General features: G+C 42.3%; 1 protein-coding gene across 1 annotated transcript in view; it reads right to left on the bottom strand.

The window, feature by feature from the left end:
* elfn2b (extracellular leucine-rich repeat and fibronectin type III domain containing 2b) overlaps positions 1-14935 on the bottom strand; it is a 73152-nt gene extending 58217 nt beyond the window's left edge. Inside the window, exon 1 of the mRNA XM_074696519.1 lies at positions 14810-14935. The gene's annotated coding sequence lies outside the window, so the exon portion shown is untranslated. The remainder of the gene's footprint in view (positions 1-14809) is intronic.
* Between the last annotated feature and the right edge of the window lie 6786 nt (positions 14936-21721).

The raw sequence follows: 21721 nt of genomic DNA, 5'->3' as shown, positions 1-21721 counted from the left end.
CGCACTGCCAGGCAAAATCTGCCACCGAGGTTCCTGACTGCAGAGCTCCAGGCAGCAGAGACAGAGAGATAAAGTGAAAGAGGGAGGGTGAGAGGAGAGATAAGAGAAGCATTTTTTGATGGAAACGGGGTGATAAAATATAAAAGTCTACAACTATTAAGTGTCGGCGTCAATTTGTAAAGACTCAATTGTGTGTGGATGTTTGTGTGTGTGTGAACTTGCACCTGAACTTAGTGAATCTTGTCAGTATCATGAATCCCCCTCCTGATCAATCATTAAACCTTTAAGATGTGTGTTAGTGTGTGGTTGGACGCTTGAATGCATCTTTGCTACATCAAGGCTGCTGTTCAGACTCTGACAGTGGGCAGCAGTTCTTCAGATACAAACATATAAAGACTGATCCTTGAGATGCACATCAGTACTGTCCCTTCAGAGACCTCCTTCAGCTCTTTGTTTCCTCTCTTTGACGCTTAAGCATCTTTTCTTTTTGTCGACGGAGGCATGTTTACATTTATGCAGCAAATTGGTCCTTCAGCACCAAACTGAATCTCTTCTTTTCATCCCTTTCATTCATGTCGTCTGTTCAGCCTGTGAATGCGAAACAAAGCTCTTCTTCCAGCCAACAGCCTCAGTGTAAGCCTGCCTTTACCAAACATTTGGAGGAAGTTTCAAGTTTGGACTTAGAGCTGCTATCACCACACTATTTGGAGACAAAAGACTTTGATCAGTGAGATTTAATTCTCATAAGCAGAATTTGTGTCTCATTTGATAGTTTTGAGGGGAATAAGTTAAAAACCTGTGAGGGACTACTGGAGCTGACAGATGGAAGTGATCCAAGTAGGAGATAAGTCTCTGAAGTCGGGAAGTAACATCATAATCAGTTTGTTAAAGCCTAAAAGTGTTTACAACATAAAGCAGCGAAGATAAACTCATATACGCTCTATATTTATCTGAAAATACTTCATCCTCACATTTTAATTTTCTTCCTGTTTAGCCTGGTTTATACTTATGTGTTGACTTTACGCTGTAGTTGGCTGACGCTGAGCACGTGAGAACTTCATGTTTCTAGGTTGGAGTGTCTTAACGTTCTGCAGTACTCTGTCAGCAGTGTTGGGGAAGTTTTTTTTTCCAATATTTTATTGCCGTTTTTTTAACATACAAGATACATACAATAACAGATAAACAGTTCCAGACCATAAGACAAACCCAAGCGTACATACAAACACACAGTGACAAGTTACACAATCTCTCCTACGCACTGAACTTGCACACATTTTATAGTTACATAATAATAAAATTAAAATTATACTTATGATAATAATAAAATAAATGTACTATTTCTGTCCAATCCAAGCCTATAATTCTGGCCTCAATAATGGTCAAATTAGGTTCCACAGAGCTGGATAAACTTTCTCCTTTTGCCTTTAGCAATGTACGTTAGCCTTTCCAAGCCAATACATTCTGCAAGTTGCTAGTGTTGCAAGTTACTTTTAAAAAGTAGTGTTTACTTTTTACAGGTTACTTCTGGAAAAAGCAATCCCTTACTTTACTTAGTTACCCTCTATTGAAAGAAACTTTTTAAGTTACTTTTACTTTTATGTTACTTTTATGGTACTCGACTTTGGGCAGAACACTAGCTCATTTCCTAAATGTGTGTAGGCCTAAATAAAGTTCTACCATGGAGAACATAACAGGTTATTCTTTGGTGCTCTTTATTTTGAAAAATGCCACAGAGCACTTGACAAGAAAAACAATAATGCCATGATGACTGACTGCTCTCTGCATGCTAATGCTAATGAATAAGAGCCTGTGACTATGGCGCATGCGCACAGCTGAGGCAGTGTTGCTGTCAAATTATTCCCTGGGAAAAGTAATGTGTCCAACTTAAAAATAAACTATTTTTCATTACCATGTTTTCAGTAACACGTTACACTACTTTTTACCCAGAAAAATAGTTACATTACTGCAGTGGCGATTGCTCTAAGACTGCAAGGGAAGCTCAGCTTCCCCTAAAATGTCCCCAAAAAGTGGTGATATGCTCTGCTGTGTGTACATTTCATTGACAAAATATGAGCTAGAATTCCTTCATCTTTTGTTCAGAATCAGCTCCCTATCACAGGTAACTGGCTCCACCTCCTTCTCATTCATCCCCGCAGCGTCTCAGCGCTTTAACAGTCGGATGCTGAGCGTCTTCTGACTTCAGCGGGGAAGCGTAGAGTGGGTTGTTCCACTGTGAAAACTGGACGGTCATTGGATAAACGCTGGGCTTTGTCCCGCCCATCGGACGCTCAGCGTCTCTGGGGGTCTATGAGGCAGTGGGCTGGCCTGGACGCTGGGCTTCGCTTGTCTGTGCACAGGAAGCTATGGTGACTGAGAGAACAGTATTTCTGTTACTGTCTAACTCTTCAGATAAAGATAGCACCATAAATGTTAGATGAGAAAGTCTCAATTGAGAAAAAGAATAGCGACCTCTGACCTCAGCTAAGAGCAGGACAGTTTGATCTTAATTGATTGCTGACTGACTCTGGCCAAAGCATCTTTTGTTTTAGTAACAACAATAATTCATATGAAAACTGTAATATTCAAAGCAATGATTCATGTTTGGATTTTGATTAAAACCAAAAAGCTTTGGCTCCTTTTAATCACACTATTACAGAACAACACTGTTTCTGTGTGAGCCTGATAATCCGCACCTCTTTGAATTATCATAAATCAGAGATGTAATCTATGTTAGTTTCAGCTGAAGTTATGTAACAGAAAAACTGCGGCCCAGTTTCTAAGAGACAGCCCAAAATAACTCATTTGTTCAAAGTTTATGCCAGCTTTGCAGATTCTGTGTTCAGCAAAAGGTTGAATTTTTATTTGTGAATCTTTGAAATTATTCTCCTTCACAAAAACCCAACAAATTACTCAATCTGAATCCTGCTTCCGCTGACTGCCCATTCCTACAGAGGAGAGCTGTTTGAGCGTCTTCATCCTGTGTTAAACATGTGATATCATTTAACAGAACAACGGCAGTTATGAGCTTTTAATGTCCTCGTTAGTTGGATTTTTTACGAGAATGAAAACAAGAACAAAATTTAATACGTCTCATAAAAGCCTTTGAAATAAATATGTAAACAAACACGCGCATCGGACCATTTCCCCAGAGTTCATCAACTTTAACACATTTCTGCTCACGTCACACATTGAAAATGAGCGCAATCTCGCTCACACGCCCAAAATGAGTGCTTCTACACCGCAGCATGCACACACACACACACACACACACACACACACACACACACACACACACACACACACACACATTTGCACACAGGTCTAAGCTTTTGTCGCCTGGCTGGTGGATTAAGTGCAAGCATTTGTGAAATCATTTGAACCCTCAGGGCCGCAGAGAGGTGTGTCAAGTGTGTGTGTGTGTGTGTGTGTGTGTCTGTGTGTGTGTGTGTGTGTGTGTGTGTGTGTGTGTGTGTGTGTGTGTGTGTCATTGTGTTCTTGCCTGCAGTTTGGGGAGTTTCTCAGAGATTTGTGCACATTTTACAGCATATGTTAGCATTCGTGGCCTGCAGCCAGTCTGTATGATTCAGCTCTGCAGGGAACACACACCGGAAAAAATTGCACATAACTATAAAAAATACTCAAAATATAAAAAAGATGCAACAATTGCAATTCCCTTGGCTAGCTTTAACAGAGGATGTGGAGCGATCAATTGTGTTATTGACTGAGGAGAGAGGTGGCATTGGTTTAAATATTGATTCCTTCAACAGTTTATTTCTGCATTTTAGCCTCCGTGACTCCAGACTGTCAGCCAGAGAAGTTTACCAAGCCTAACACAGCATCAGAAGTGAACTGAACGAGACCAGCACCAGAGCAGTTCTATTTTTGTTTATAAAGTCATAAACACACAACTAATGTCAGGGTTTAGACAGAGTGGAGTTAAAAAAAAATAAAAGGAAAAGAAATAAAACAGTGTGCTTACTACGAGCAGCTCCTGAGTGCAGATGTGTTCCTGCACGCTGCAGGTTTAGATCTGTTCTTAATCTCTAATCCCCGGAATAAAGTTTAATTTCACTGCAACCCAAACACCTGTCAGCCTCGCTCTCCCAGCCGTGGAAAGAAACTACTGTGATTCACTGAAGTACTCTGCTTGAGCACAATTTGAAGTGCTCGTTCTGAAGTCACATCTCGGTAAGACAGATCACGTTATAAAGGTTCAAAGCGCTGCAGAAACAAAATATTGTGTCTAAACTCAGCCCTCATTTCTATTAGTTTTATTTTACCTGCAGAAATCAATGAGATAAGATCCTGGCCAGTGGCGGAGCAGAGGGAGGATGTTTGTGAAATCAGTGCAGCTTGACTTCTTCCTTCTTTATTACTTCAGCAAATTTGTTTAGCAGTCCTCCTCACTTCTCTAAAATCTAAATTACACAAACAAGCTATTTGGCTGCGTTAAGGGATGCATGCTTCAGTAAAGAGGACAACTGAGTCCCAATCAGCCATAGTTATTCTGTGCACACAGTCAGGTAGGGATAAATCCTTACTTTAAGGACATTGAAGTTACTGTGCAGACGTTTTGCTGCCAAATGTTTTGATTTCTACTTCACCTCTACTCTGAAAATGTAAATCCACAACTTGCATGTCCTTTTTTAGTCTTTAAATTGTCCCTGTGGTGCCCCTGTAGGAACTTTACTTGATTTACAGCTCTAAAGAAAAACAATATTTTTCTCTCAGTAGTGTGCCAGAAAACATTTCAGCCTCTGAGTGAAACACTCTGTTTTGGATGCTGTCCCTTTAAGACTCCCTGCTCCAAAAACCTGCCTCTCTCTGATTGGCCAAACCTTGGTGTTTGAGGCCCGCCCCTCCAATATTTTATGAACCAGTTAGGTGATCCTTATACAATGACCTCATAATTTCAGGAAGTTTTATCAAGATCTCATGCTGTTTGAGAAAATGAGCGTTTTGAGCAGTTAACAGAAGGATTCAGAGATTTCGACAACACATGAGTATGTAACCGTTTGAAAATCTGCACTTTAAAGTGAGCGCCCAACATTGTTACTTTATATCATGCTTTAAATTAATGACAAGCAGAATAGCAGAATTTTTTAAACCCGCACAAAGAGATGTTAATGCTTCCTCCGTGTCAAGTCTTTGCTCACTCCCTGCAGCTTTAGTCAGTCTCACACTAAACACTGCCTCTCAACCCTTCATAAGACAACCTGCAGCCAAAATAAAGTTTGTACTGAATTCAGAGGACAAACTGAGTGAATAATGAAAAGAGGAGACAAAAGGAGCTCTCTGAGAGGCTTTCAGGGCTGTTTTTTTTTCTCCTCAAACATGAGTATTTTACATCACACCCAAGCAAACTGTAAGTAAAACCAGTGTTTGACATTTTAAAAATGGATTATAGGGGAGATTGAGTGTGATTGTAACATGGGGAGAGTTGTAACACCAGCAATTCCATCAATCAGGGATAAGATAGAAGTAATATGATCCTTTCAATATTTGCCCACTTCCACCCTGATCACACACGGTGATTGTCAGAGCTGGAAACAGGTGAATGCAGGTTCTATAGAGAAAAAAAACTGATTTTAAGGTAAGAAAGTAAATGTTTCACTAAGACTATATTTTGTAGAGTACTTATACAATAGTATACCCCAGTGTAAGTTACTGGACCCAGTGATTTCCCAGTGTAGGTTGCTGGAGCAGCAGCAAGGTTTTCTCTGAGGACCAGGAGGAAATGTTGCACCTTAGGAAAAAAAAAAAGCCATCACTCCAGGTTTTCAAAAATACACCATTTGTCACCATTGTGACTTTTATTTTTATATTTTATTTTATTATCTTTTTTTTTTTTTTGTCAGACCTATGTGTTCTTAACACAGATATACTGTAGTGTTTAAGCGCACATACTGTTAAGGATGAACTCTTGAGTTAAACAGGAAGTGAATTATTGTCAGTCACAGAGAGAGAGAGACTGTTCTGGATTGATCTATTTCAAGTAACCTATGTTTTTGCTTCTTTTGTCCAACTGTTACATCTTACCCCTGCATGTGTTTCAACCTACCCCGGTAGTGGGGATAGTTGTAACAAAGGGCCACCATGTATTTGACATCACCTGGTGAGGCCTGTGATATTCTTGCAGAGGTTTGAATTGGTGTCATCTGTAGTTATCTAATGTGGGTACTTTGCACCAAAGTTTGAGAACTCTGACTCAAAAATTCAGTGAGTTGGAGGTGGTGAAGCAAAAAAACGTTACAACCATACCCGGTCTCCCCTACCAGGAAAATGTTATAAACTGTCCCGTACAGATCATAGTATCCAAAACCTTATGAAGAAGTGAAATAAAAACATGAATCAGTTCTGTGTCAGTCGTTAGAAAAGAAGAGAGGTATGCTAACCTCTCAGATTTAAGCCAACAGCAAAAACAACATGTTCTCAGAGTAGAAACAAACACAGATCATGAATATTCAACATGGACAGAAATCAAACTCCACTAAGTTTATTTTTCTATGTCTGTGGGTGTGTGGTTAGATTATTGGATTTTGATACAGAGTGGATTGATAAAAACACTGAAAACACAACAACCACGACTGGAAAAGACTTCATCCCAGCGTGAAACGACGGAGCCGTCTTATTAATGTCTGAAACTTCTGGGTTATTCAAGGGGATTCAATAAACAAGCCTTACTTCTGCTGCGGACAAATCAAGTCTGAGTTTGTACTGGTGTGATCGTGACTAAAGATAACTCAGCTGGTGTGTTAAAATATTTCCATAGTTGTAAAATCCTTTCCCTCAGCGACCGCAGTGCAGCGTGAGCCGTCACACACAGAGAGTTTTACACAGACCAGACGTCCTGCATCATATCCCTTTATTATTCCAGTCCAGGTGATAAAGCAAAGGTAAAGTTAGGACAGGGCGAACATCTTTATTTGGCTTTTTGGCTCATTTGAGACCAAAAAAGAATTATTTAGCCAACCAACGTTTTGAAAGTCTGTGTAGAATCCAAACAGATGCTTCAACAGCAGAACAGTCACCCAACTAAACTGTGCCGAGACATACAGACAGGCTCACACACACACACACACACACACACACACACACACACACACACACACACACACACACACACACACACACATACAGGGGGAATACTGTCTCTGTGAAGCTGCAGATGCAGAGTGGGTGACAAAGCTAAAATATTTATACCAAGATCTCAGAAGAGAAGGAGATCGAGGGAAAGAAGGACGGATAAAGAGAAGAATAGAGGAAGAGAGGCAGTGTGGAAAAAGAGTGTGATAGAAGGAGAGTGTCAGGGTGTGTGTGTGTGTGTGTGTGTGTGTGTGTGTGTGTGTGTGTGTGTGTGTGTGTGTGTGTGTGTGTGTGCGTGCGTGTGTGTGTGTGTGTGTGTGTGTGTGTGTGTAAGACGAAGAGTAGAGAGATAGAGAGAGATGAGTGTGCAGCACAGATGCCAAATGAATCTAGGGCAGTTCAGAGAAAAACAAGGCATTATTCCAAAATCCACTTTGTACGTGTGTGCAAGTTTCTGTCTAACTGTATTTCTGTATTTGTGTGTCTGTGTGTGTCTGTGAGTGTGTGTGTGTGCGTATGTAGGCTTCCATCTGATGTAAATGTGAAATGCCAAAGGCTGAAGTACAAGTCGAAATACCACAACTCTCCCTCCTGCTCTTCCTTTAAGCCTTTTATTCATCGCTCTTTAACAATTACACAGCGCTCTGCATCACACCCACTCTGCTTCTCTTTCTCTCCCTCACACACACACACACACACACACACAAATTTCCACGGTGACATTTTCATCTTCTTGATCAAACTCATACTCTTCGGATTTTGTGTCTGTGAGCATGGGTGTGGGTTAACAAGGGTGGGGGATTGGCACAAAGCAAAGATGATGGCAGATGGTGTCCTTACTTAACACACATACTGTAAACACACAAACGCACACTGTCTCAGCAGATACACACTCACAGAGGGAGAGACATTACTTCATGCATGTCGTGCAGGGCTCATGATTCATGCAGCTTCCTGAAACATCCCTGTCAACACCTCTGAATGTAAACAATCATTAAAACAGTGCAGAGATATATTTGGTCAGAGTGTTCCTGAAGATGTTCAGTCTTATAAATGTTCAAGTTTGGTTAAATAGATTTTCAAAGCTCCTAAAACTTTAATCTGCTTTATTTCTGCATAGCAATGCAACCATTTAGGAGGGTGTTATTCTGATAATGAGCTCTAATATGTTAAATCAGCTCCCTGTAGCCGCACATCCACCTGATTCTTCAATGTATTTTACATTCAGACAGCTTTAGGATACACTGAGCAGAAAATAAACATGAAACAGATTCTGTGTGAGCCCAAAGAGCTCTGCAGTAAGAGCCTGAAAATAGCAGCGCTAACAGTAACAGCTGCATATTGTGTGAGTCATGTCATGATCTTTTCTTCCTTGGGTGGTTATTAAAATCATCCAAACACGAGGATTCGCTGAAGATCAGAGACGTGAGAAGATTTCTCTTCCTTTATGGTGCACGTGGCGGCACGATGTGATCTCAGTGCAGAGCTCGATGTGCTCAGTAAGTTCAGTGTTACTGTAAAGTTAAAAGATTTTTTTTTAATGTGTGATTTGAGTTCAGAGTCTGGAGACTGTACGCTTCAGGATGACACAGAGATGCCACCAGAAAAAAATGACATCATCGGTTTTAATTATTGAGTCTGAGGTGAGGTTGGTTTATTTATAAAACTCCGCTCACAAATGGCGCTACCAAAAGCTTCACAGAGTTAAAGACAGAGCATTAGCAGCATTAAAAATGTGACAAAGCTCCTCTGAGAGTCAAACTGTAAGTGACGCATCTTTATGTCCTACAAGATAAAACAGTACCGTCACACTTTCTTTATTCTATCACTAACGCTGTAGATGATTGACAGCACACTGCTTTTGAGTTTCAAACATCAAATATTCTGAACAAGTGATATATCTGACTGTTTGAGGAAAGCAGGAGAGTTCCCGGTGTTCAGAAATTAGGACCTACATCTTCATCCACCGTGGAAAACACAGCTTCAGAGTCCCCACACCACAAACCAACACCTTCCCTCGGACAGACACGCGTCGCTGCACCCTTCTCTTTCTGCTCAACAGCTTTTCCCCGTCACAAACATTTTGTCAATGTCAGCTCGTATTGCTCCACTTTGTCATTGCAATTACAGTCGTAAAGCTCTGAGCTGTGAATCTATTAACATCAGAGAAGAAATACAGTATCAGCGGATGACTGGCTCCTGCTCGCAGACGGCTGAGGGTTCACTGAAGGATGGGATTTCAGTGGTTTCATAAAGTCGGCTCATTTTGATTTGTCTCTTGATCAAAAGGTGATGGGAAATAGTTGGTTTATAAACAAACAGCTGATTCAATTATTGATCTATTTTTGGTTTCTTAAAAATGACTCAACATTTGTTGAGTTAGCTTCAAGCAGAGTACTGTAAGTTCACTTTGGAGCTATCACTGGCCCCGTTTCCACCAAGCGGTTCAGTTCAGTTTGTCTTGGCACAGCACGCTTTTTACGGCATTTTCCACTGACTCATCCAGGAACAGACCCCCAAAGAACCAAGACGAGCCATCCCACTTTGTGGCACCCTTTTGTATGGGTGCCAGAGTAAACAGATCCTATCTCAGAAGGTGGAGCTACACCACTTCAGACTGTTGATTGGTCGAAAAAATTGTCACTTACTGTGGGACAGCAGCTGTATTTTTTCCTGGTGGCACAGAGTTTTCTCTGAAACAAAGTTTGATTGCACTTTGTAACATGAAACCACATGCCAATCACAAAGAGGACGAAATGCTGGATGTCGTCCATCGTTGCTCTTTGTTTACTGTGTCGCGTTTTTCTTCTTCGTTGATTTTATTAGTGGGGTACACTGTGTTGCGCTGCTATGGCGTCACGCTGTTATGTAACAGATGCGGCTTTCGGCATCCGGCTTGACACCCGGCCTACCACAAGGGGGCACAATTTGCTGTGGAAACGCAAACAGGATCAGGCTTAACCGTGCCAAACTGTACTGAACCAAGCCGGACTTTTTGGTGGAAACGCGGCCATTGATCTAACATTGCTAGCTTAAACTTTTCTAAACTTGTTCTTCATTGTAATTAAAATACTATGTTTGACATGTCTGACATGTTTCCTTCACTTCTGCTTGTTTTACTTTCCCCCTCTTGTCTCATCTTCCCACAGAGCTCCCATAAAAGCAGCAGTTTACTCTTTTAACACTTTCACACCCTACTAAAGTTCCCCTAATTTAACTGAGTATCTCAAACTTCTTGTCTCCTTTCACAAACCTCATCACAAATCTCTGTCTGCCATGTCTCTCTCGGTCTGTTGCCCAAGGAGACCTCCCACAGGTTCCTGGCAGTGAAGGACTGACGGCTGTTGCGAAACATGTCTGTTGTATTGATTGTAAAGAGCGCTGCAACAGATGATAGGCTCAAAGAGAGCACAGTGTGCTGCGGCCAAGATTGTGATGTGGAGGAGTGAGCGAGCGTTAATGTTTCCCGAGGGCTATCCCTCTCAGGATCCTTGGGTAATCCTTCCTGATGGATACTGAAATCGATTTGGAGGGTGTGGCAGCCAAGAGGAGGCCAGGGAGGAGGAGTAGAGGTGTAAGCCAAAGATTTGAGATTGCTAAATGTGGGCCAGAGAGCTGACACTGATTCCCTGGAATATACGCCGAGGATCAGAGACATATGAGCACACAGTGTATCGCTGCACAATACAGCAGCCCTGGATTCCAGCGGGCATCATGCAGAAATTTACATCTTTTCATGCAAAATCAAACAGAGGCTTATATTTTTCTTTTTAAAGATAAATCTCTGCTTAAACAGACAGTGTATACACATGAAAAGACAAGAGGATAAATGATATGAGATGTTAAAGTGTGGATTAAGGTTAGTTTAAAGCCTGATCTGCATTTTCATGACCGGGCCTCTTGCATATTTATGTTGCATAAGACAGTGTGGAGAATAAATAGAAAACACATAATTATAGTAACAGACTGCTTTGTAAATTAGAAGATTGACGTAGCATGGGTCAGGAACAATCTGTTTAGACTACAGAGTTGTTCACGTCCCCCAAGAGTAATATCACAGCCAAACACATGCAGCTAACACAGAAAGTTTGAAACGACACTATTTCATCAACAATCAAGGAGTGACCCCAGGAAATGATCAAACGGCCCTCACTGGGGTCAAAACCCTGAGAATTAGAAAGAGCACTACAATAATGGAAACCAAAACAGCCACAGCACCCAGAGCAGCCAGGTACACTCAGGTAAATGTTTACATTTGTCAACTAGATTGTGCCTTTGAGGTTAATTTCCGCAGTAAAGCCGAGATGACACCAACAATTCAACAGATCCAAGTCTGGATAGTGAGACAGCATATGGTTCAGAGTCCATCAAGCTAACAGGGACACACTGCACATTATCATTGTATGACTAATGCATTCTGCATATTTTATCAAGTCAACATCTCTCAAAAGGAAGCCAAGCAGGAAATTTACATAAAGATCAGCATATAGAGGTTTAACAACCCTGATCAGCATGACATCTCTAAATGCATGACCTGTGCCTGTTAGTGAAAGGTGAATTAATGGTGTCAGCCAAGCGTCTCTGTGCACTCAGGTCAGACAGGTATAAAGGCCCTAATGGCTCCTCTTATTAACTATTCAATAACCACTCAAGTTCTGTCCTCCTTAATCTCAATTGGCTTGGACAGCTGATGGAAATCCCGTCAAAGATTGAGAAGCTGCTGGTTTGATCTCCCGAAGCTCCAGTCATCCATCAGGTTAAGTGAGAGTTTATTCAGAGGGCACAGACATACATGGATTATTTGGTTGGTATAATGTTTCTCTATTTGAAATGGTATTTTTTGAAGGCATTATGTTCCAGACTGCCTTTCCCATGTGATTAATCCTCATGTTTTCTTTGCTGCTTTTGTGATGCTCCAGTAATCCAGCATTTCAACTGCACTGTAGTTATTTTTCCTTATTTTATCCACCAAGTGAATTCACAGAATCCGTTTGCATGTCTGGGATTTCACACAAGAGGAGCAAGCAGGAAGAAAATTACACTTCAGGTTTCTCCCAGTGTAGCATCCATCACCTCTCGAGAGCAGAGCCAACAGACAGTGCTATGGATCCCCTGAGTTATGGCTAACGTAGTTCAATAGTATACTGATGAACTGAAGATTACATAGCAACAAGGCAGTGGGTTTGGTAGGTGGGTGGTCATTATTCAGGTCTCCAGGACTGCCTTCCCTACTGATTTCTTCTTCCCTTTTTCCAGGAACACCACTGATCTGTGATTGCAATTGATTCTGAGACTGCTCATCATTCCTCTCAGGGCAACATCAGGAATCATCGACATCAGGGGGAAATGGGTTTAGGGAGATAAGCAGGATGGGGTGGAATGAATGGAGCCGGTGGAGAGCGTAAGAAGCGACATGTTTAGACCAGAGGGGGGGGGGGGGGGGGGGGGGTAAAAACAGAAGAAAGGTACAGCAGATGATTTATGAGGCTGAGTTTGAACGCTGGCATTAAGGGCACTAGTGGAGGATTTCCTTATGAACAGAAGTGGAATAAAATTCAATTCACTTCATAAAAAGAGTCCAAGCAGTACAACCCCCTGTCATAGTAAGCAGAACAAAATGGAGCGCTTATTGACCATTGATCAGCCAGTGACCGAAGAAACAGTGCGGCATTATTGACGTTCACATCCTGAGTTTAGGACAGACATTAACTGAGTGGAACAGGTTTCCTGACTTCTTTATTGGATTCCAATTAATCTATTTTTAAGCTGCAGGAACAAAAAATTTGACTTCATATAATTTGTAATTGAATTTTTATTTCAGAAATACAGTCATTTAGATCAGGGGTTCCCAAACTTTTCATCTCACGACCTCTGTAGGAACCCTGTGTTTTCTTTTTTAAACCACCTCCAGTGATACTGTTTTTATCCTGGCGCAGTCAAAGAAATATGGAAATCAGATTTTCTGTTTGCATTATTGTTAAATTTAACCACTTTTTGTTTATATTTACAATAACAGAAGAAATTTAGGATGAGTAACGCTTTTTGGAAGACATTTCCCAACCTCCCCAGGCTATTGTGACCTCCAGTCCACCCCAACAAACACACACTTTGGGAACCACTGGTCTAAAAGACAATATCAATTCAGTCAATACTTGTATTTTTGTACTTTTAGGAGCTGTTTGAGCTTTTGGGAGGAGAATGGATTTTCACACAAGATATGTTGAGTCTACCTGCTTTTTCAATGCAACTCTGTGCTCCTTCAAAGACCCCTATCACTTGTTCTCCTATTAACACATGTGATACTTGACTTAAACTAAAAAGGGGGATATTGCTAACAATGTTAGGTAAAAGTGGGACACAAAAATATAAGTATACAAAAATTGTGATATATAAATGAGCACATTCAGAGACACCAGGATGTAGGACCGTCTTCAAAATCAGTAAATCGTGAATGGGACTCTGGTTATCAACAGGTTCAAGATGAAAACTGAACAGATTGATTCCCTATGAGTCACAACAAATGTTCATCCTGCCCTCCTGACACCAAAGTGAAGAAGAAGAAAATGGTGTCTAGTCTAGTTTTAGATTATACATTCAGATCATGTTCAGACACTCTGATCAGCTCGGAGAAGAAGCGTCCTGTCTCGTGGCCTGTTTCACGCTCCATCAGCACTGTGCGCTATCCATGGTGCTGAAACACGTCTCACACTCAGCCCAACGTGCTCTGCCATTCAGGAAACAAATACAGTGATTGACCCGTAATCCACGATCAGACACTACCGATTACTGAGAGCAGCGTAGTGATGGATCATTTTAGCATGTTGTTCACAGTTTGTGCGTTTAATCTCGTGCCTGGTGATCCAAAATGTGTGGGCGAAGGAATCTGTGTGGTCCATCCATTGGTCAGCACTGAGCACTGTTGCTGCTTCTCTTTCTCTACCATTGACTCACAAGCACGCGCGAGCGCACGAGGACCAAAGACAGCTGACAGTCGAAGCCCTCATTGCAGGTGAAGTGTTGCACCCGTCGTCCCAGTGAGTAACCCACACTGCTTGAAAGCTGGGCCATTCACCCTCACAACCACAAGCATAACACACTCACACGCGCGTACACACAGCTCGCGCGTGCATTCAGTTTTATCCCCCTCTGCGTGATTCCTCCCTCGATACTAAATCCCTTTTCGCACATCTGTCCATGGCGCGTACACTCTGGCCGTCCGTCCTATCCTCGGAGAAGCCTGCATAAATACCGGCCCGGATTCATGTGACACTTTAAATCTATGTCCGCAGATTTTAATCACATCTGTTTAGCATTTAAGCCTGAGCATGCAGAAGTAGCGCCCTGTTGTACGCAGCAACAACTGTAGCATAACGGAGAGATGTAGACTGACACACAGCAAAAAAAAAAATCTGAATCTGATTCCATGCACGTAGGCTGCATCACTGTACTCATCACAAGTCTTCTGTTAAAACCACAACAAAAGCAAAGCAAACCCCAAACACAGAAACATGGTTTCAAGCCCCTCTTCAGTTCACCATATGGGCTCTGTTGCACCAAGAGGACTCAGCCCAGCAGAGCCGTGGAGTCTGTGGTGCAGGTGCATGCTCGCTCTGCTCGCTTGCATCCATCGCATTTAATTTCATCATTCACAGGCGACATACAATTTATAAATTTGACATATTTTTAAAATATCTAGAGGGAAAGGTGCAGGTTGGTACAGTACCTTCACTTATTCCCCCTCCAGATAGCGCGTCCGTCGGCTGAAGCAAAGAGAGATTTTTTCCCATCCAAACGCTAACGTCGCAGGCTCGGCTGCACGGCGGGAGAGAATGACTGGGAGAGAGAGGGAGACAGAGACTGGAAGAGGGAAAGAGAGAGGAGGAGGGGGGGGGGGGGGGGGGGGGGGGGCTTGTGAATGCACAGACCTCTGCGTACATATAGCTGAACTGCAGTGAGCATCTGCCTCAGCTGTCTTCACCACGGCTTTAATTTCTGAAGAGGAAACGCTATTCGCATGATGATGGATACTGAGCAGAGGAATACTGAGAAAAGCAATATTTATGTCCTTATTCTGACATGAATGAACATGTTTTAAACTGTTGGCTGCAAACATCCTCACATGTTGAGCACACACTGCTGTGGTTTGGGTCAATGGGTGATGAGCTCTACTCTTAATTTGCTGAGGCTGTGGCCCTGTCAGCTCTACAAACTTTATCTCTTCCCTGTTACTCCATGTTTTTTCTCCTGTGTCCGCCCACACAGGCAGGTTTATGGCAGAATGAAGGCAGGGGGGGCTGATTAAGTCTCCCATCAGTTTGTGAATCAGGCTGTGGGAAACACACAGAGAAGATGCTGATGTTCTTCACTGAGCGTGTGGGCGGCAGGCAGGCAGGTTGGTTCTGTCGCTCTCACATGAAGGAATATGTTGGAGGTGTGATCATACTCAATTAACACTCTTCTCAGCCACATTTCTCACTCTTCTCACTTCCCCCTTTTTTTTTTTTTTTTTTTTTTTTTTTTTGCTTCTTGTCTTTTTCACTCACCAGAGAAAACAGCAGCCGCATGCAAACACACATGTGCCCCTTCTTTTTTCCTCCTCTTTCTGTGCTTTTAATCTGTCAGAGGACTCTTTACTCCAGAGACTTGAAGGGGACTGAGACTCTTGTCTAATTTTCTCATTATCAGTGCCTGTAGTGTTAAAGAACAACACTGGGGCTTGTCCAAGCACGATACCTAACAAATGTGTTTTCTATTTCTGCTCAAGATGTGGTCAAGTGGGGTGAGCTGGATGAAGCTCATTACAAAGTCTAACAAAGTTAACACAAAACAGCTACAGAGTGATAAAGAAACATGACAGAGTTTCAGTAGCAGGACCACATCTTCACTTTGCCTCTTTAAATACTCTTCCATGTAATTTTCCATTTTATTTATCAATTTTCCTCTTTCAGGCTGCACAGTGGCACAGCGGTTAGCACTGCAGCCTCACAGCAAGAAGGTCACCGGTTTGATTCCCAGCTTGGCCAGTGGGCCTTTCTGTGTGTTGTCCCTGTTCCCTCTGGGTACTCCGGCTTCCTCCCACAGTCTAAAAAACATGTTCATCAGGTTATATTAATTGGTCACTCTAAATTGTCTGAGTGTGTGAGTGAATGGTTGTCTGTTTTTGTGTCAGCCATGTGATTGACTGGCGACCAGTCCAGGGTGTACCCGGCTTCTCGCCCAATGACAGCTGGGATAGGCTCCAGCCACCCGCGACCCTGAACAGGATAAGTGGTTCGGGAAACGAATGAATGAATTTCCCTTTTTTTGTCCTCTCCATCTCCAGTGTTCACTTAAAGTCCAACCAACTCCACATCAGTTGTTCTCTAATATAAGAATAAGAAACAAAGTATTTGGTGGCTGTGATGTGACACTGTGATGGGCCAGGGACAAATTGAACAAAATTAACGTTCGCTGTCATGTTTCTCACTGAGGACTGAAAAGTACTGGTTGCACCATCCATCCATCCATCCATCCATCCATCCATCCATCTATCTATAAGTCAAATTATCTGGGGTCAGGTCATGGTGGCAGCAGGTTGAATTAGTCGACCCAGAATCCCTTCTCCCAGCTCCTCCTGGAGGCGTCCCAGGTTCACACAGGATGTATAATCACTCCACTAAGCTCCGGTTCCACCCCGGGGCTCCTCCCATTTGGACGAGCCTGGAAAAACCTCTGAAGGGTGAAAGATCCTTAACAGATTCCTGAACCACCTCATTTGGCTCCATTCATGCTAACGGCTCTGTTCTGAGATCGTTCTGGATGTCTGAGGGTGATGTCAGGGTCTACCAGAGGAAACCAAAGTTAGAATTGCATTCTACTAAGAGGCTTGTTTGTTGTTTGGTCTGGAAACTGACACGGTGCAACACACTTAGGGGGAAGGCATTCACATTTGATTGTACATTAAAGCTCTTGTGTTATGAAGCAGATTGGTACAGTGTGAATGTCTCGTCTGCTTGTTAAAAAAAGGATCTTGTTACTTCATACAAGATTCTCTTTCTTTCTTTTTTACTTTCTTTCTTTCTTTCTTTCTTTCTTTCTTTCTTTCTTTCTTTCTTTCTTTCTTTCTTTCTTTCTTTTATATATGCATATGAGCCAGGGGCTGCACGGTGTTGCAGATCTCAGGGCAGTTTCCTAACAGCAGGACAATTTCTGGTTTGGTTCCCTGGCTGAGCAGGAGCCTTTCTTGCGTGGAGTTAACATGTTTTCTCCATGTCAGTCCTCGCCCAATGTCAGTCCTCGTCCAATGTTGGTCCTCGTCCAATGTTGGTGCAAAACTAGTGTCAGAGTCATTGTACCAGAAATATCATCTTCAGTCTGTTTTTCATCATTAGCAAAACACCATGAGGTGTTTGTGTTGTTTTTTCTGCTTTTAATGAAGCTCCAAAGTACACGTGTGATACATGTTTACATGTATTTCTTTTGACTTCTGCCTCATGCCTTGGTGAGATGAAGTTAATTGACGTGCAGGACTGTGGTGATCAGAATGACACCATAAACCAGTGATGGTTGTGCTGATGAACTCTTCATTACCCTGCATGTTAAGGATGATAAGTTTTGTCATGTGAAGAAAATCTGACATGTTTTTAAAACGATCAGTATGAGCACTGAGTTAAAAATGCAGGAAGAACTTAGAAGTTGAGATGTAAGAGACGTAATTAAAGACAAACTGTTCATATGAAGTGATGTTTACCACTTCCCACTGAAGCTTTTCCTCTTTAAATCCATATTTACAGAAAAATCAGCTCTGACTGGACTGATTTTCTGTGTTCTCATCAGTTAAAGCTGCTCAGCAAAATAAAAACTTTAAGAGGAGGACTTAAAGTCATCACAGCTGCTGTCTCATGTCTCTGGCAGCCCATACGTTAGTCTAACGTCCACATTATTTGATAAACACACATTTGGTTCAGATGGCAGGATTGTTTACCAGACTCCGTATCTCATCTGAACGGCCTCACGACACCACTGCTGCGAGTGTGTTTCCATGGAAACCAAGTATAGTATTGAGGAGAGGAGTGAGTGAGCAAGCGAGATGCTGGAGCTAACCCTGAGCGCTGCATTCTCTGCTCCTCTTTCTCTCCGGGTCCTTTATGTGTTTAGGAGGAGGCTGCAGCTCCGGCATCACGTCAGAGCGTCAGCAGCAGCTGAAGGCCTGCTCCATTATTTACAGAGTTTCAGCCCGTTTACCTCACTGTCTGTTAGAGCTACGGCTCACAAGAGAGATCCAGAGAGGAGCTGTGCAGATCTGAACATTGAGAGAAATGTTTGACACCAGCTTAGACACTTTCGATAGAGAAACTTCAAAAAGAAAAAGCCTGAAACGGATCCCAGAGGTGTGCCACTGAAAAAAAAATGGAAATCTAAGCAAGTGTTTATATCTTAAACTGTCATATTGGACTTAATATGTGCCACATTTAACTTACAAGTGTAGAAATATGTCTCGTTTCTTGTTTTCGTGTTAAATTAAGGGCCTTAAAACTGCCTGAGACATCACAGAGTTGAAATGACCAAATGACATTATTGACATCATGCAACTTCCTCTCCCCTCAAAGTCTGTTCTCTCGTGTTTCTGCAAACCCTATATAGCTGATCTGTGCATGTCTTTGCTGTGCATGCTTGTGACTCTCTATCCTAGTTAATATTGAATAGATTGAGTGTTTAATACTCTGTGAATAACGTCTGCGAGCAGATTGTGAGTGTTGGCTGTGTTATCAGTGGCCTCACGCCTGGACAGAGTCGAGGGCATCATCACAAGACTCGACGGGGATGTAATCAGCAGTCAAGCAGACAGAACGCAGAGCTCCAGCTGATCTGTACAGACACCACACTTCATTTCACAGAACACACAGACTTTATCACACTATTCAGACACATATACACAGACACGTGCACTCAAACCATGAAAAAAGATATTAAATCCTACAGTCAGTTCAGCTCTCAAACAGTAAATCTTTTAATGCATAGAAGGGAGGTCAAGGTCTTAAAATGCAAAGAGCGACCTCCCCTTTTCAGGTTTCTTGGTGACACAGAACACATGATTTAAAAACGTCCTGGATCAGTTTATAAAAAAAATCATCAGTCGAGGCATCTACAAACTGATGTATCGTCCTCCAGCTACTTCAGTCTGCTTTTAATAAGATTTGGACTGCAAAACATGAGGACTTAAAACTATTTCATGTTTACAGACAACAGAGGCTGAACTCAAGGCTGTGGCGATGTGTGCTCAGGTGAAGGCATTGTCAGTAGAATAGGTCTTTGGCAACATCTAGTGGTGAAGAGAAAACTACACCCTCAACAATTTAAGAGAAGAATAAGAATTGAAAGCTGAAATGAGGATGAAATATCAAAGGTATCGCTATAGTTACGTACCTGGGAAGGGAAAAGGATCCAGTCAAAAGTGTCCTGTGTCCTAGTTGAACTCTTGGTTGTAAATGTGCGAAATGTACTGCAGTGTATTGTGATCGCTTAAAAAAATAAATAAATAAATAGAAATTATGTCTTTAAGGGATGCTATTTGACAAAAACAGGAATTACTGAAACGCTATAATGGTTGGTCAAGTGAGGATGAGGGTGTAACCACCAAAAAAGCACATACTACCTAAATAACAATAATTTGATGAATGTCAAAGAACTCCCACTACCTTGGCATGAAAACAACTTTTGAATCTAACACACCAAGTTAAAACTGGATTTAGAATGTTGACAATCGCTGGTGTTTCAGTGTTAAGTGTGACACTGTTGACTGATGACCCTTAGCCGACAATCACCTCGGCAGTTAGCAGTCAGCACAGTCACTCTTAACTTAGAAACACCAGTTGCTCTGTAACAATCGGAACCATGGGGCAACATCTGGTTTAGAAAAATTTAGTTCATGTGGAAGGGCTAAAAGTCGCTGTTCATCAACTGTTCAGCCACTTGTGGCTGGCTGCAGAAAGACCAGAAACCACGTACACATCAAGCAAAAAAACAAAACAAACTTTTACGGCGTTTGAGACTTAGGTTGTTCAAAAAACAACTTAAAGCTATGGTTTACGAAACCCAGTTTGGCCGATGAGACACATTTGAAAAACGGAGCACCCCCCCACTCACCCCTCCACTCTGTGTTCCAAGATCCTGCCCCCTAGCTCGTATCGCCCTACCTCGCCTCCTAACAACACGCCCCCTCTGACAGAGCAAGAGGCTGGCCGGTAGAAAGTATAACTAATAAGACAGTCATCCCCCTTGTAACACACGGTGGTAGCTTTTTTAATTGGAGCGGCACGATCAAAACCATAAATTAGCCGGCTAAGTGGGTCTGGCGTTGCCACTGCCAGCTGATCAGAGCAGAGCCGACTGTGGGCGAGGCTTTAACTTTCTCGCTGTGTCTTCACCAGCTCAGTTTACAATGCTAAAGATGCGTGGCTAACTTATGCTAAAATCTGTTGACAGAGCCTACCCGCTCCAACCAACAGCGTTCAGTCATTAGCTAGTACAGGCACAGACTAACCAGAGTTATTCAGCTGACATCTCCCACGGTGGTAAACAAAGTCATTACCTGTTCAACAGAAACTCGTCTGTCTCAGCGTCAGTCTTCAGCCCCAAATCCCTCTGCAGCTTTTTCCACCTGTTTTATATTTCTTCAACATTCAGTCTCCGTTGGCACCTGTATCGCTCATAATTCTTCCTTGCTTCAGCCTTTTCCTTGAAACTTTTTAGTTTTCTTCCCTTTGCTGTGGAGGGTAACAGTAACAGCTTCCTGGTTTCGGCTCCATGATGCTTCGGTAGCTGAGCAGCTAGCTGACGTGAGAGGGGTAGTGGGGAAGGACGTGGCGGGACCATGGGCAGGAAAGTGCGGAGCAGGAGAGACAGGGAATTGGATAGAGTCGCGCAAAAACCCGAAATGAGGGGAATGGCGGTTTGGATTGGTGAATTATTATACCATTTTGCAGCTGATGTACCAAATGGATTTTTTAGCTCTTTTTGCTTTTTATATTGCGTAGATCGGACCATCGGACCATAATGGCCTCATAAACTGTGTTACTAATAATTACCAAGCTTCCGAATCATGGACCATAGCTTTAAGTCTGAAATGCTAATTTCGCTATCAACGCACACTGTACTGGGGTGATTTTTTTCTAAATCAGTGGCTTGGAAAATAGTAGGATCATCTGTTTGTCCAGTAAGAGACACAGCTCAGCTCACATGACTGACGGGCATCTTGTAGCTGTTAGAAAGGAAGCTCAAAGCCTGGATCATATCCAGCGTGGCTGTGTCTGCAGATCGACTTCATTTCACTGTATCAGAAGCAGAAGAGTGACATTGCAGAGACTACGTCCATATTTTATACAGTCTATGATCAGGACTCAATGGGAACTGACTCTATGCTGTAATATCGTTTCTGGAGATTGAACATAGAATAACCAGACATTTTTATGCAGAGTTTTAATTTAGTATTTCAAGAACGCTAACGTGTTTGAATAAATGGTGCGAAACGCCGCTTCAGTTGCCCAGATGTTCGCACATATTTGTAATAACATGAGTTCTGTTTTTATGAAGTAGTATCTCGCAAAACAGGAGGATTTTTTTTTCAAATGAATGCAGTATGCCACCCTTTGGTTAA

Source organism: Halichoeres trimaculatus, unplaced genomic scaffold (assembly GCF_033239565.1).
Source record: "Halichoeres trimaculatus isolate MK-OKI-2021-1 unplaced genomic scaffold, fHalTri1.1 fHalTri1_scaffold_20, whole genome shotgun sequence".
In the NCBI taxonomy this organism is placed as follows: domain Eukaryota; kingdom Metazoa; phylum Chordata; class Actinopteri; order Labriformes; family Labridae; genus Halichoeres; species Halichoeres trimaculatus.
This window is presented reverse-complemented; position numbering and strand designations above follow the sequence as displayed.